The sequence below is a fragment of the Callithrix jacchus genome, chromosome X (assembly GCF_049354715.1).
Source record: "Callithrix jacchus isolate 240 chromosome X, calJac240_pri, whole genome shotgun sequence".
NCBI lineage: Eukaryota > Metazoa > Chordata > Mammalia > Primates > Cebidae > Callithrix > Callithrix jacchus.
The window spans coordinates 126,210,046-126,223,652 of NC_133524.1; positions in this window are offsets into that span (position 1 = coordinate 126,210,046).

Sequence of the window (13,607 nt, forward strand, 5' to 3'; positions counted from 1 at the left end):
CAATCTCATTTGATGCATCTGTTGTTAATTGGCTGTCTCTCATGACTAGTCCGGAGCACACTCCTTCCTCCAACAATCCCTCTAAACTTCACGATCACTTAGAATGAAATGGAAAGAAAAATGATCTGTGAATCATTTCTTTAGAAGTCTAATTTTTATTTTCCTCCATCGGTTCGTAGCATCTCTTTTTCTTCTTTTTGTCCTTTTCATGGTCTCTTCTCTATTATCAGAATCAGGTATGTAGATCTCTCCCTCCTTCTCCCCCTCTCTCCCCTTTTTCTTTCCTTCTTTCGCTCTCCTTCCGTTAGCATCTCTAAATGGAAACTTGTTAGCACAGTAGAGTGTAAAGAGCCCAGGCTCAGAAGTCGAGTATTACCAGCGGCCATTTACTGGCTGCGTGAACCTGGGCAAATTATCTCAGCTCTCTGAGCCTAAGGTTCTTTGTTGGTGAGATGGGAATCACTGTGCATATGGTATTTTTGTACTTTGCAGCATGTTGTTTGGAGGAATTAATTATACATATGAAAGTGCTAAGCTCAGAGTGAGCACTTATTAAATGCTGGTTATTGTTTTGATACCTACCATATAGGTTTTTGTTTTGTTTTGTTTTAGTGTGTTTTAATGAGATCATGTCTTCAAATAGCTTAGAACACACCCTAGGTAGTTGCACAACAATTAACTGCTTCATTGTAATTTCCTTTATTTGAAAAAATGGGATCCAGAATGGAAGAAGAACTAACATCATTAGATCTCAAACCAGGTATTTAAGGACTCCTCATAATCAGGCCATTATGCATTAATGCAGTCACATTGTCAAATATCTCCAGTGCGCCTGACCTTATCAGTGCTTTGACAACATTGTGTGTACCACTCTAGAGCTTGGTGATGGTTGACACAAAAGTTATTTTTGGACATCACTGACTACCCTCACTTCTTTCTTTTTTTATCCTTGCCTCTATTTACCTTGTATAACCCTCCTGGTGGCGTTCAAGGCTGGAGAAGATGCTGAGCCAAGTGCTATATCCCTATGCCATCTACCATGTACTTTATTGAATTTGATTTTTGGCTTAATTTTCTCTAACTGAAAAAATCATGGACATTTAGAAACTGTAAGTTTAAGCCACTCATTTTACAGTTTAGGGGGTTGAGACTCACGGTGTCAACTAATTTGTTCAGGACTAAGCAGGGGATTCATGACAAAGCCGGGGCTGGAGGCTATGCCACCTACTCAAGTGCTTATCCCTCTGCAGCACACTATTTATGTAGATTATTTTATTTATTGAGCTATAAGTTCCAAACGATTCTGTTCCTTTTATCTATTGCAAAAGCTCCCATTTTATTTATTTTTATTGTTTCTGACTCTGCCTCTGTTACGGGTTGAACTGTGTCCCTCAAAAATGGTTGACTGAAGTCCTAACTCCCAGTACCTTAAATGTGACCTTATTTGGAAATAGGATCATTACAGAGGTAGTTAGGTTAAAATGAGATCATTATGGTGAGGCCTCGTCCAGTATGACTGTTGTCCTTATAAAAATGGGAAATTTGGATCTAGGGACAGACACAGAAGGAAGATGATGCCCAGATACACAGGGAGAAGACAATCATGTGACTGGAGGGCTGTATCTATAAGCCAAAGATTGCCAGCAAGTACCAGAAGCTAGAAGAGACAAGAAAGGTTCCCCCCAAACCTTCCCCCAGAGCCATTGGATAGCATGGCCCTGCAGACACCTTAGTCTTGGACTTCCAGCTTCCAGAACTGTGAGACAATACATTTCTTTTGTCTTAAACCATCTGGCTTGTTACAGTAACCCTAGGAAACTAATATACCACCATGGATACCTTTGTTATTCCCAAGAGGTACATATTAAAGCCAGAGAGAGAAATTTGTTAAGAGAACAAGTATTTAGCACACAATACTTGTTTGCCTTAGATCATATTCTATTTGTACTTGAGAGCCAAGTCAAATGTCGATGGTATCAATGTTGATTGCTGTCTGTGCCATCTGTGTTAGTTAAGGTTCTCCAGAGAAATAGAACCAATAGGAATATGTATATATATGTATGTATATAATGATATATATATCATGTATTGTATTTATATTAGGCAATATGAAATATGACCTAAATTCACTGAGTCTCACGTATATACCATATATATATATATATATGATTTTTTTGCCAAGCATCAAAGTCAAGAAACTCATACTAACAACTACTTTTTTCTCCATCCTGGCACTGGCACAGTTACTAAAAATGGTCAGTACACATGCAGTGCTAATGTACACTGGTAATACTCAGAGCAGATTTCATGATAGATTTCTCTCTCTCTCTCTCTCTCTACATATATATATATATATATATATATATATATATATATATGAATAAATCATGGAGGCTGATAAGTCTCACAGTCTGCTCTGAGAACCAGTGGAGCTGGTGGCTAAGGGCAGGAGAAGATGAATGTCCCAGCTTAAAGACATGAAGAGTGAATTTACCCTTCCTTTACTTTTTTGGTTCTATTTGGGCTCTCAGTGAATTGGATGATGCCCTCTTGCATTGGTGAGGATGATCTTTATGAAGATCAAATGTTCATCTCTTCCAAAAACATCTTCACAGACACACCCAGAAATAATGTTTCATCAGCCATCTGGATATCCTTTAGCCCAGTCAAGTTGACACATAAAATTAACCATTACACCTCCTGCTGGACCTGTAAGATTATTTTGTTGTTGGTTTGTCGCTTGTGCTTATTCTCAGACTTGGAAAATTTTTGAGGAATATGCTTCGGTTTATGGCTTCATAGGGTAGATGTGCTGGCCAGTGGTGTTCCTCTAGGCATAGTTATAGTTTTTGAGAACTGTTACAAGTCCCCTACTTGTGTGACACTCTCCAGGTATGCCTTTGTTCCCTCATATTTCTTTCAAGGTTATGCATCTGGGTCTGGCTAACATAAGGTCCTTTATGTTAATATTATTGCCTTGCTGACACAGCTGTCACTGTAATCCCACAGGACAGTGATAGGATCCAGGGCTGATTTTTTTTGCCAAGCATCAAAGCCAAAAAATTCATACTAACAGCTATCCTCTTCTCCATCCTGGCACTGGTACAGTTACTAAGAATTGTCAATACACATTCAGTGCTAATATACACTGGTGATACTCAGAGCAGATTTCATGATACATGCTTGGGAAGTTTCATAAACAGGGGTCATTGTTTTTAATCCTCTTGATGGTGTTTCCCCGGAGCTGGGTTTGGAATGCTGCTGAAAGTTAGATGGCTAACAATGCGCTATGAAGACTGCATTGAAATCAAGGAGAAGAAACAGGGGTTAGTCATCTAGCTATGACTGAAGCAATTAACGATGAACATTGGTGGAACTTTACAAAGGGGCATTGCTAGTGGGTACTGTGGTGCAGAATGAATACAGCATGGGCTTTGATGTCACTCAGATGTAGGTTTGAATGTGTGACTTTAGAAATATGACCTAAATTCGCTGAGCTTCAGATTTTAAAACTCATGAAAAATTCCAAACATTTCAAAGGTAAAAAAGAATAATATAGCAAGCATAAATGCACTCACTATGAAGTTTCAAGGTATCTTTCAAGGTGTATTACAAGTACAGCCATAGCCTCATGTGTATCCTTCTCCAAGCACATTGCTGTCTCTGCCCTTACCCTGCCACTCTCCTCTGTCCCACCACATTTACTCGAAGCAATTAATATTGAAAACTCAAAAACACTCATAGAAAGTAAACTGCTTCTGAAATGGTTGGTAGAGACTTTGCAAGGTTAATTAATATATCTGGCAAATAAACAGGAAAAGGGCTTGTTTAGGGAAGTCATGGATGGTGTTTCTACTTTTTAAATATAAATTAGAATCTTCTAGGAAAATGCTAGATTTCTAGTAGGCTACGTAGTTTTCTGAACAAGACCAGGTTAGTTTGTCACTGTAGTGAATGCTCAGTACACACGGGCTGTATGTGGATGTGATGGCTAATTTTATATATCAACTTGACTGAGTCATGGTGCTCAGATATTTGGTTAAATATCATTCTGAATATTTCTGTGAAGGAGTTTTTTGTTTTGTTTGTTTGTTTGTTTGTTTTGAAACACAATCTCTCTCTGTGGTGCCCAGACTGCTAATCTCGGCTCACTGCACCCTCTGCCTCCTGGGCTCCGTACCTCAGGTGATCCACCTGCCTCAGCCTCCCAAAGTGCTGGGATTACAGGTGCGAACTCGGCTCACTGCAACCTCCTCCTCCCGGGTTCAAGCGATTCTCCTGCCTCAGTCTCCCAAGTAGCTGGCATTACAGGTGCCCGCTACCACACCTGGCTAATTTTTTGTATTTTTAGTAGAGACGGGGCTTCATCATATTGGCCAGGCTGGTCTCAAACTCCCATCCTCAGGTGATCTGCCTGCCTTGGCCTCCAAAAGTACTGGGATTACAGGCATGATCCACCTCGCCCAGCCCTGTGAAGGTGTTTTTGGATGACACTAATATTTAAATCTGTAGACTTTGAGTAAAGCAGATTATCCTCCATAATTTGGGTGTGCCTCATCCAATTAGTTGAAGGTCTTAAAAGAACAAAGACTGATCTTTCCTGAGCAACAAATAATTCTACCTCCAGACTGCCTTTGGACTTGAGATGCAACATCAACTCTTCCCTCTGTCTCCAGCCTGTTGGCCTGCCTTGAAGATTCTGAATTTACCAAACTTCCATAATCACAAGTGAGTTCTTTGCAATCTCTCTCTCTCTCTCTCTCTCTCTCTCTCTCTCTCTCTTTCTGTCTCTCCCTTTCTCTCTCTGTGGATATATTTGTATACACATCCTATTGGTTCTATTTTGGAACCTGGACTAATATGGTAGTTAGTCTTTTGCTTTCCAAGGGGGGAAATGGTGAGTGCTCTCTACTCATTTTATTGGTGCCTATGCTTCCAATATATTTGTACAGCTATACATGCTTTACACCTTATGTCACTCCTCAGTGCAAAAGCTCTCCAGGGCTGCCTCCACCCAGCAGGCTAAGTAAAAATGCCTTGGTCTGGCCTTCTAAGCTGTCCACAGTCTTTCTATCCTCTCTGTCCTTATACTCCTATGTTCTGAATAAATTGTATGAAACACCTCTGCATGTGACTTTTCTTAATCTGGAAGAGTATTCCCTAAGACCAGCTGCACACAAATCCTACTATATTTTGGGTTATCTTCTAGAAGCTGAAAATTTGTGGGGAAGAAGACAGATATGGTCCCTTTTCTCATAGAGTTTGCACACTGGTGGGAAAGACAAAGAACAAATGAACAAATAAATAAGCAAATATAATAATTCCAGACAATGATTAGGATTCTAAAGAAACTGAAATACGGTAATACATACAGAGTGGCAGAGAGTGCTACCCTAGATTAGTGTTCAGAAATGCCTTCACTGTGAGGGTGGTATTGGCACAGCTGTGGCCCCTGCCCTCCGTAAATCTCACAACCTAATTGAGGACACAGGAACATATACAGAAGCTGTAATGTGGGAGTGTGAGAGTTATCATATGAGATTACAGAGAAGAGCTACTTAACATAGGCTGGGGTGGGTCAGAGAAGGCATCCTGGAGGAAGTGACATTTAGGCTGCGATCTAAAGCATAATTAGGAGTTAGTTAAAAAATAGTGGGGGAGGGGAAGGCATTACATGCAGAAGGATTAATTTGTATAATGAATAACCAGAGATGAGGAAGAGTCTGGCCTTTGGGAAAACGACAAAGAGTTCTGCAGGTTGAAACTTAGATATGAGCATAGGAAGGTGAATGATGAAGCTGGAGGGTTGGCAGGGCTCTGTAGGTCCTGCTATTACAGTTTCAGGTGCTGAGATGGGTTTTATTATTATTATTATTGTTGTTTTCTTTCTGTGTGTAAGCAAACTGAGGACTGTGTGGGGTCTGCACGTGGTTTCATAGCTAGTAAGCAGCAAAGCTGGGATTCAAACCCAGGTTTATTTGACTCTACTATACCATGCCACCTTGAAAGAATTCAATTCGATTATAATTATATAATTTTTCATATAGAACATCGAGTAGTCTTGTTTGGCTGCAACATATGACATATACAGGGAAATAGTGGGACTAAAAACGTTCAGTGAGGCCAAATTATTAAGGGGAGGGGTAGTTAAATGCATGTCTGAGAAAACTATACTTAAGTATCATGATTTTACAGGTAAGAAAACTGATGCTCAAAGAAACTAAGAAAGTTGCCCATGGTTGCAAAGTTAGTAAGTGGTGGAATTGGAATTGATCTGAGGTTTAACTGGTGCCGGAGTCTGAGACTCTGTGCCGAATCCTCAAAACTGTCTTCCTATTTTACCTTCAACTGCTTTCTCTCCACTGACTCTACTGGGGCATCCAAAAAAAATTCCACATATATTGAGCACGTACTGATTGCCACAAACTGTACAAATTGTTCTGCATTTAATAGCTCATTATAAAATGCATTTGCTCTCATTTTATAAATGAAGAAACTATGTCTCAGATAGGTAAGTTAACTTGTTGAGATTTGTACTGAAAATACATCATACAATTGTTTGCATAATGGTGATAGTTGAAGCTCCAGTAGTAGATGTGGTTACTGAGGTAGATAATGAGGGGTAGGGTAAGAAAGAGTAGAGAAGAGGAAAGGAAAATGGGCAGAAGTGGTCAGCTCGGGCTGCCATAACAAAATACCATAGACTGTTGGGCTTAAACAACATGAATTTACTTTTCATGGTTCTGGAGGCTGGGCATTCCAAGATCCAGGTGCTAGTCAATTTCACTCCCTAGTGAGAGCCCTCTGTCTGGCTTGCAGACAGCCATCTTCCTGCAAAAACCTAATTATCTCCCAAAGGTCTTATCTCCTAGTACCATCACATTGGGAGTTAGGGCTTCAACATATGAATTTGGGTGGTGGTGGTGGACAGAGTTCAGTCTATAGCAGAAAGGAAGGGAAGGAAAGAAAAGGGAAGGGGAAGGGAGGGGAGGGGAGTGGAGGGGAGGTGAGTGGACTAATTGAGAGCAGAGCTTGGGAGAATGAAGCAAAGGGGCCAGTGGAGACAGAAGCAATTATTAGAGGAGTGCAATGCCATGGAGGATGTGGCAGGGAAGAGGCTTCCAGGGGGAAGGGGCGGCACCAAGAGTTTTCAATGCCACTGAGTCACTTCTGTAGACTGGGTCACATGGAAGTGCCTAGATGTTGGATCTGGTTACCTGGGACGTTTCAGAGCAGTTGCAACTGGTAGAGTGGTGAGGGCTGAGGACAGATAGTAGAGGATTAAAACTGAGATAACAGAACACAGGTGGATGCAAAGGTTTGGTGGAGACTGGACAGAGGGGACAGGGAAGATCTCTGGTTGGTTGAGAGAACAAATTTGGGATAGGAGATACTAAATAATTCTGAATGATTGACAGGAAGGGGATAGTACAGAATAGACAGGGTTTTAGCAAGCCAGTGAGTACAAGTGGTGAATAAGTAATGGAGTGAGCAGCTGGGGAGCTGAGAGGAGGCAGGGCTGAGAGCAGAGTCAGAGAGCCTGGCTTTGGGCAGACGGATGTGTGTGGTGCAATGGACACAATGCAGGTTTCAGGGAATTACAGACTTGGTTCTTGGTTCTACTACTTACTATGATTTTGTTCAAGTCACTTAATCTCTGTCAGTCACATTCTCCATACCTGGAACATGGGGGTAATGAGAGAACCTATGTCTTAGGGTAGTTGTGAGAATCCACTGAGATAGTGAACAGGAATGCATCTGGCACAGGGTATGGCACCTAGTGGGTGTTTGATAAAGGGACAATAAACAAAAATGCAGAGATATTGGGAAGTGTGAAATTGAGTTAACACATATGAACTGGGCTCATAGTTCAACAGGCAGCCTAAATTGCCTGGATTGGGTCCCACAGCGCTCTGGTGTTTCTTCCTTGTTATGTAAGGACTCTAATCCTATCACGGTGGCACCGTCCTTCTGACCTCATCTAAATCTAATCACCTCCCAAAGGCTGCACCTCCTAGTACCATCACATTAAAGGTTAGGGCTTCAACATTTGAATTTTGGTTGGGGGTACAATTCAGTCTATAGTGGAAGATGTGTTAGTGCTACTCACCATTTTTTTTTGAGATCGAGTCACTCTGTTGCCCAGGCTGAAGTGCAGTGGTACAAACACAGCTCACTGCAGCTTCAATCTCCTGGGCTCAGTGAATCTTCCTACCTCAGCCTGCTGAGTAGCTGGGACTATAGACATGTGCCACCACTCTCAGCTAATTTTGAAAAAAGTTTTTTAGGAACAGGGTCTTGCTATGTTGCCAAGGCTGGTCTCAAACTCCTGGGATCAAGCAATTTTCCCACCTTGACCTCCTAAAGTGCTAGGATTACAGGTGTGAGCCACTGTGCCCAGTCTCACCAATACTGATTATCCCTTTCCTCCTGGGCTTAGAATAGGACTATACTTTGCTCCTCTCTTGAAGTTACATGTGGGCATGTGACTTGCCTTGGCAAATAAAGTATGAAAAATGATTCTAGGTGGAAGCACTATTGGTTCTCAACTCTCCAGTTCTCTTTTCCTCTGACTTATCAAATGGGGAGAACTTACTGATAATGGAGGTGCAATGCTGAGCCACCAAGCGGAGGAGGACAGTTGCCTTTGACAATCACCCAGACCTGCAGTAGACTGTGTGGGAAAGAGACAGGCTCATTCCCTTGTAACCCACTGAGATCTTGAAGTTGTTTGGTATTGGAACATAATCTGGCATATCTTGATTTATATACCCCCAAAAGTGAAAGCAAAGTGTCCTCTAATTTAATACTTGGTAATGTCTTTGAGGATACAGGATGAAAAGTGAGCATCAAGTTAATGTGACTGGTTTTTAACAACTTGCTAGAATTTATAATCTCTCAAATTAATGTTCTTGTCTTCAAAGTAGTCACTGTGGGATTATATAATAATTTAAATGATGTACAAAACAGTTAAGAAATTCCTTTTACAATCCAACCTCAAAATTGATTAATTTAGTCTTTTGCTATATGCTTGGCACTGGGGATACAGAGATGAAAAGCTGTGTTCTCTCACCTTCAAGAGTTCACAGTATTCTAGCAGGAAATATGTAAGTGATCTAAAGTGTCCCAATGTATGCAAGGACCATAGGTGAGGGAAGAGGTCAGTTCTACCACAGAGATTCACAAAAGGCTCCCTAGAGAAGAGGTGACTAGGTATTCACTAGACAGAGAGATTGGGGTTGAGGGGATAGATAGATCGGGATAGAGGGACCAACACGAGCAAAGGCATGGAGGGTTGAAGTACCCTGGCCCATTTGGATAGGTGCGAATGCTTCTGTGTGTCTGCAGCCTAGTGTAAGGAGCCGCTGGAAGACATGAAGATAAGCAGGGAGGGGTAGATCATGCAGGGCCTGCTATGCCACACTGAGGAGTCTGTACTTCAGTCGATAAGAGAGAGAACCAATGATGGGTTTTAGGCAAGGGAGCCACATAATGTTTTTCTTCTTTTGGATGGGAATAGAAAAATACACTTATTATTGTGACAGAAAAATATTGCTAGGTACAGTCTCACTACCTTCTAAGAACTGTGAATTCCAATCTCTAGTGAGTCCATTATTGATGGGTTGAGTGTGATCGATGCAAGTTTGGAGCTGCCTGAATAGAATCAAATGCTCTGCAGAAAAGGGGGAGGGTGAGGAAATTAGTTCGTGGGTAGGGAAAGAAAGCAGAAAAGGAAAGGGAGAGAGGGTGATAAAGAAACTGAAGACAAAGATGTCTAATGGAGATTTCGTATTAATGCGGTTGCTGTTTGGTGCTCTATATACACTCTCTTTTCTTTACAGGATTGCCATCCAAATCTGCCTTGCTTGCCTGTGCTTTGTGGAGAGGATTTGCTATGTAGAGATGCAGTGAAGTAGTGATTGTTACTTCAACGTTGGTGTGGGGCAAAATAAACAGAAGTCATACCTGGAGACAACCAGCATCTAGTGTAGACTCTGGCTTGTCCTTGTGACTTGTTTTGGCCAATGAGACAACAGAAAACTTGATGCCAGCAGAGACCTGGAAACACTCTTGCTTGCACCTGTATACTTTGTCCCTTGCTCCTCTGCTGTATGGGCTATACTTTTGAATAGTGAGAAACATGTGGCCCAGTCACCCCAGTTGCCTCAGCTGACAGCCAGTCAACTTCCAGGTATGTGAAGTGAGCTCACCTGAGACCAAAACTATCCAGCCAGGCCCAACCAAAATCAGAACTGCCCAGCTGACCTGGAGGCTCATGATAACAAATGAGTGGTTATTGATTTTTTGCCACTGAGTTTCAGGGTGATTTGTCACACGGGATTGTTGTGACAATGGGTAGTTGATACACATGTATAAAAGTAACCCACCCAAAGAGCTACTACTGCCTCTGCCATGGTTAGAATAATGAGGGATCAGGAAGCTGCCACTTTAACCATTGGCTCCAAATTCCAGCTTCTAGATTCATAGGTGTTGAAAGCAGAACACAGGCCCTCCATTGTGCTAGCAAAGATTGTAGCATAGGCAGTGTGGTCCTGGGGCTAGTGGTTCAAAACCCTCTTTTGCAGACGAAAAAAAAGAGAGGCACCTGTGTTTGTTTAGCTGGAAATCAATCATGGCTTTCAAATACCTCAACATTTCTTACTCTTCTGAAAAATGTTACCTTGACTCCTGTGGTTTCTAAGTACGAGTCTCTCTACTTCTTTGCCTCTGTACTGGTTTCATGTTTTTGTCCTATTTTTGCATTATGCTTAAGCTTAACACACATTCCATGTTACGTGGAAGTAGTTATGAATCCCAAATCAGAGTATCATGAAAATACTGAATTGTAGAGCCTAAAGAGACCTTTGTGCATCACTAGTAAAGACATCAGCACAACCCACTCTTACAGGTCGGACTTTGTCCTCAGGTCCTCCCAAGCATTCTCTCTTGCTTAACATTCCCATGATTTTTGTGTGTGACAAGGTGAGATGAGGAAAGGCTTGGGAAGCTCCCTAAAGCACCATGTTGTAGTGTCAGATTCAGATTCTAGGAATCCAGTTCTCAAATACCACATGTAGGTGTAATATGTTTTGGATTTGTGTCCCTGCTCAAACATGTCGAATTTTAAGCTTCAGTGTTGGAAGAAGGGCCAGGTGGGAGGTGATTGGACCATGGAGGTGAGTTTCTCCCCTGCTGTTCACATAATAGTGACTGAGTTCTCATGAGATCTTGTTTAAAAATGTGTAGCACCTCCCACCTCTCTCTCTTCCTTCTGCTCCCGCCACATAAGATGTGCCTGCATCCCTTTCACCTTCTGCCACAATTGAAAGTTTCCTGAATACTCCCCAGTCATGCTACCTCTACAGCCTGTGGAACTGCGAGCCAATTAAAACTCTTTTTTCATAAATTCCCCATTCTCAGGTATTTCTTTATAGTAGTGTGAGAACGGACTAATACAAGGTGAACACTTGGCACAAACAATCCCAAATGTCCAAATTCAATTTCAGTTCAGTCCCTCTAGTTATGACTAACGTATCTCCCTACACTTCATAGAAAATACTTATTTTCCTACCTTTTGTATTTTACAGAATTTATTCAGGGCTCCTTTCTTGTACTCTACTTAAGTATGGACAAAACGTTCTTGAAATTTCAGGCACAATAGTAATTTACATGAGAATGTCCTTATTTGTAGGAAATGTATACTGACGTATTTAGAGGTAAACTCATGATTCCCGCAATTTACTTTTAAAAGGTTCAGCAAAAATAAAATATATACATCTATTATTTGTCTGTGTAACACAAATATGGCAAAATGTTAACAATTGTTGATTTAAGTAGAGTGTATGTGGGTTTGCATTGTCTAAGTCTTTGAAGTTTCTTGTTTAAAAAAATTGAAAAAAATTCTATAAAGAAACTTCTGGCCTAGGTGGCTCCATCAGAGCTTTACCACACAGTCAAATAACCTAATTATATATGCAGAGTAACTAATTTTTCAAGTAACTTTTGAACGCAGCACTCAGACTGTAAATACTTCATAAGATAAATTCTAAGGACGAGGAACGACAAAGACATCTTAACTTTCCTCATTAGCTTTATTGTTAATAGTATTTTATTTTGAATCAATTTTATGCATATCATAGGATAAAGCAAATAAGTATATTAATGTTTTTAGGAACCAATATTTTCACTTCAAGAGAAAATAGTCAGAAATATATTATGCTGATGGGAGATACCTAGAGGTTATTGAGATTCAGAGTGGTTTGTTTCCAGGTGAGCACATAAGAATCACCGGCTTTGATACTGCAGGCTGAGAACTATGGCAGCAACTTCCGTGACCTTTGCTCACCAAGCATATCTCTTCCAACAGATATATAGGACTCTGTTTCCTTGTATTAAAACCTTTTATACTTGGAATGCATAGAGTGGCTCCTATTTTTCTGATGCAACTCTGATTAATAGAGATGGCCTATTTTAGTTGTGGTTCATTCATACCCTAACTTAGAGCCCTTTAGAGGATTGGCTTCATGTGCATTGGATTTGCTGTAGCACTCCTTACCTTGAGTGGGACCTGGACCTTGACTTCTCTGCACCTTGCCCCTTGAGGCTGTAGAACTGGTGCTTAAAGTATTCAATACCAGCAACTATTCACAGAGTAAAAGTGATGCCTCAGTCCATTTGGGCTGCTATAACAGAGTACCACAGACTGGGTAGATTAAACAACAGAAATTTCTTTCTCACAGTCCTAAAGCCTGGAAGTCTTAGATCAGACTGGCACCCTGATTGGTTGTGCCCTCTGCCAAGCTGAATAGTGCTGATTTCTCCTTGTATCCTCATATGGCAGAGAGAAGAGAGAGCTCTCTAGGATCTCTTTTACAGGGCACCACTCCCATTCATGAGGGCTCTACCCTCATGACCTAACTGCTTCCCAAATATCCCACCTTCTAATACCATCACATTTAGGATTAGGATTTCAACATAAAAATTTAGGGGTGTGGGACGCACACACTCACTTCATAATGAATGGCTTTGGTGTACTGATGATATTCAGCTTCCTTCTCTGGGAAATTTGACTTGGCAGCTCCCACATTCTCTATTTTTTTCTTTTTCTTTCTTTTTTTTTTTTTTTTGAGACAGAGTCTCTCCGTAACCCAGACTGGAGTGCAGTGATGTGATCTCGTCTCACTGCAACCTCCGCCTCCCAGGTTCAAGTGATTCTCCTGTCTCTTTTAATCATGTAAACATTTTAAAGGATATGTTACTGTATTTTATGCAGCATTTTTTGTTATTTTTGGCAGGAGGCTTCATTCGAATAACCTAGCCTGTCACTAAAGGAAATGGAAGCCCGCAGAAGCTCTTAAACCTTAATCCAAGGAGGTTCTACAGGGTTATGCTAATGAAAAGAATTTTGTGCACCCTGGAAAACCAGTGGAAGGGATCTATTATATTTAAGGCAACAGCCATTTTCAGAGCCTCTCCATTTAAAGCATTTATGCATCTCTCTAATTCATGATACTATCCTTTCTCATAATAATGACTTGAAAAATTCAGTATGGTAAGGTTTCAATTCCTTGCACTTATAAATTTAATTCATTCATAGAAACCCTGAA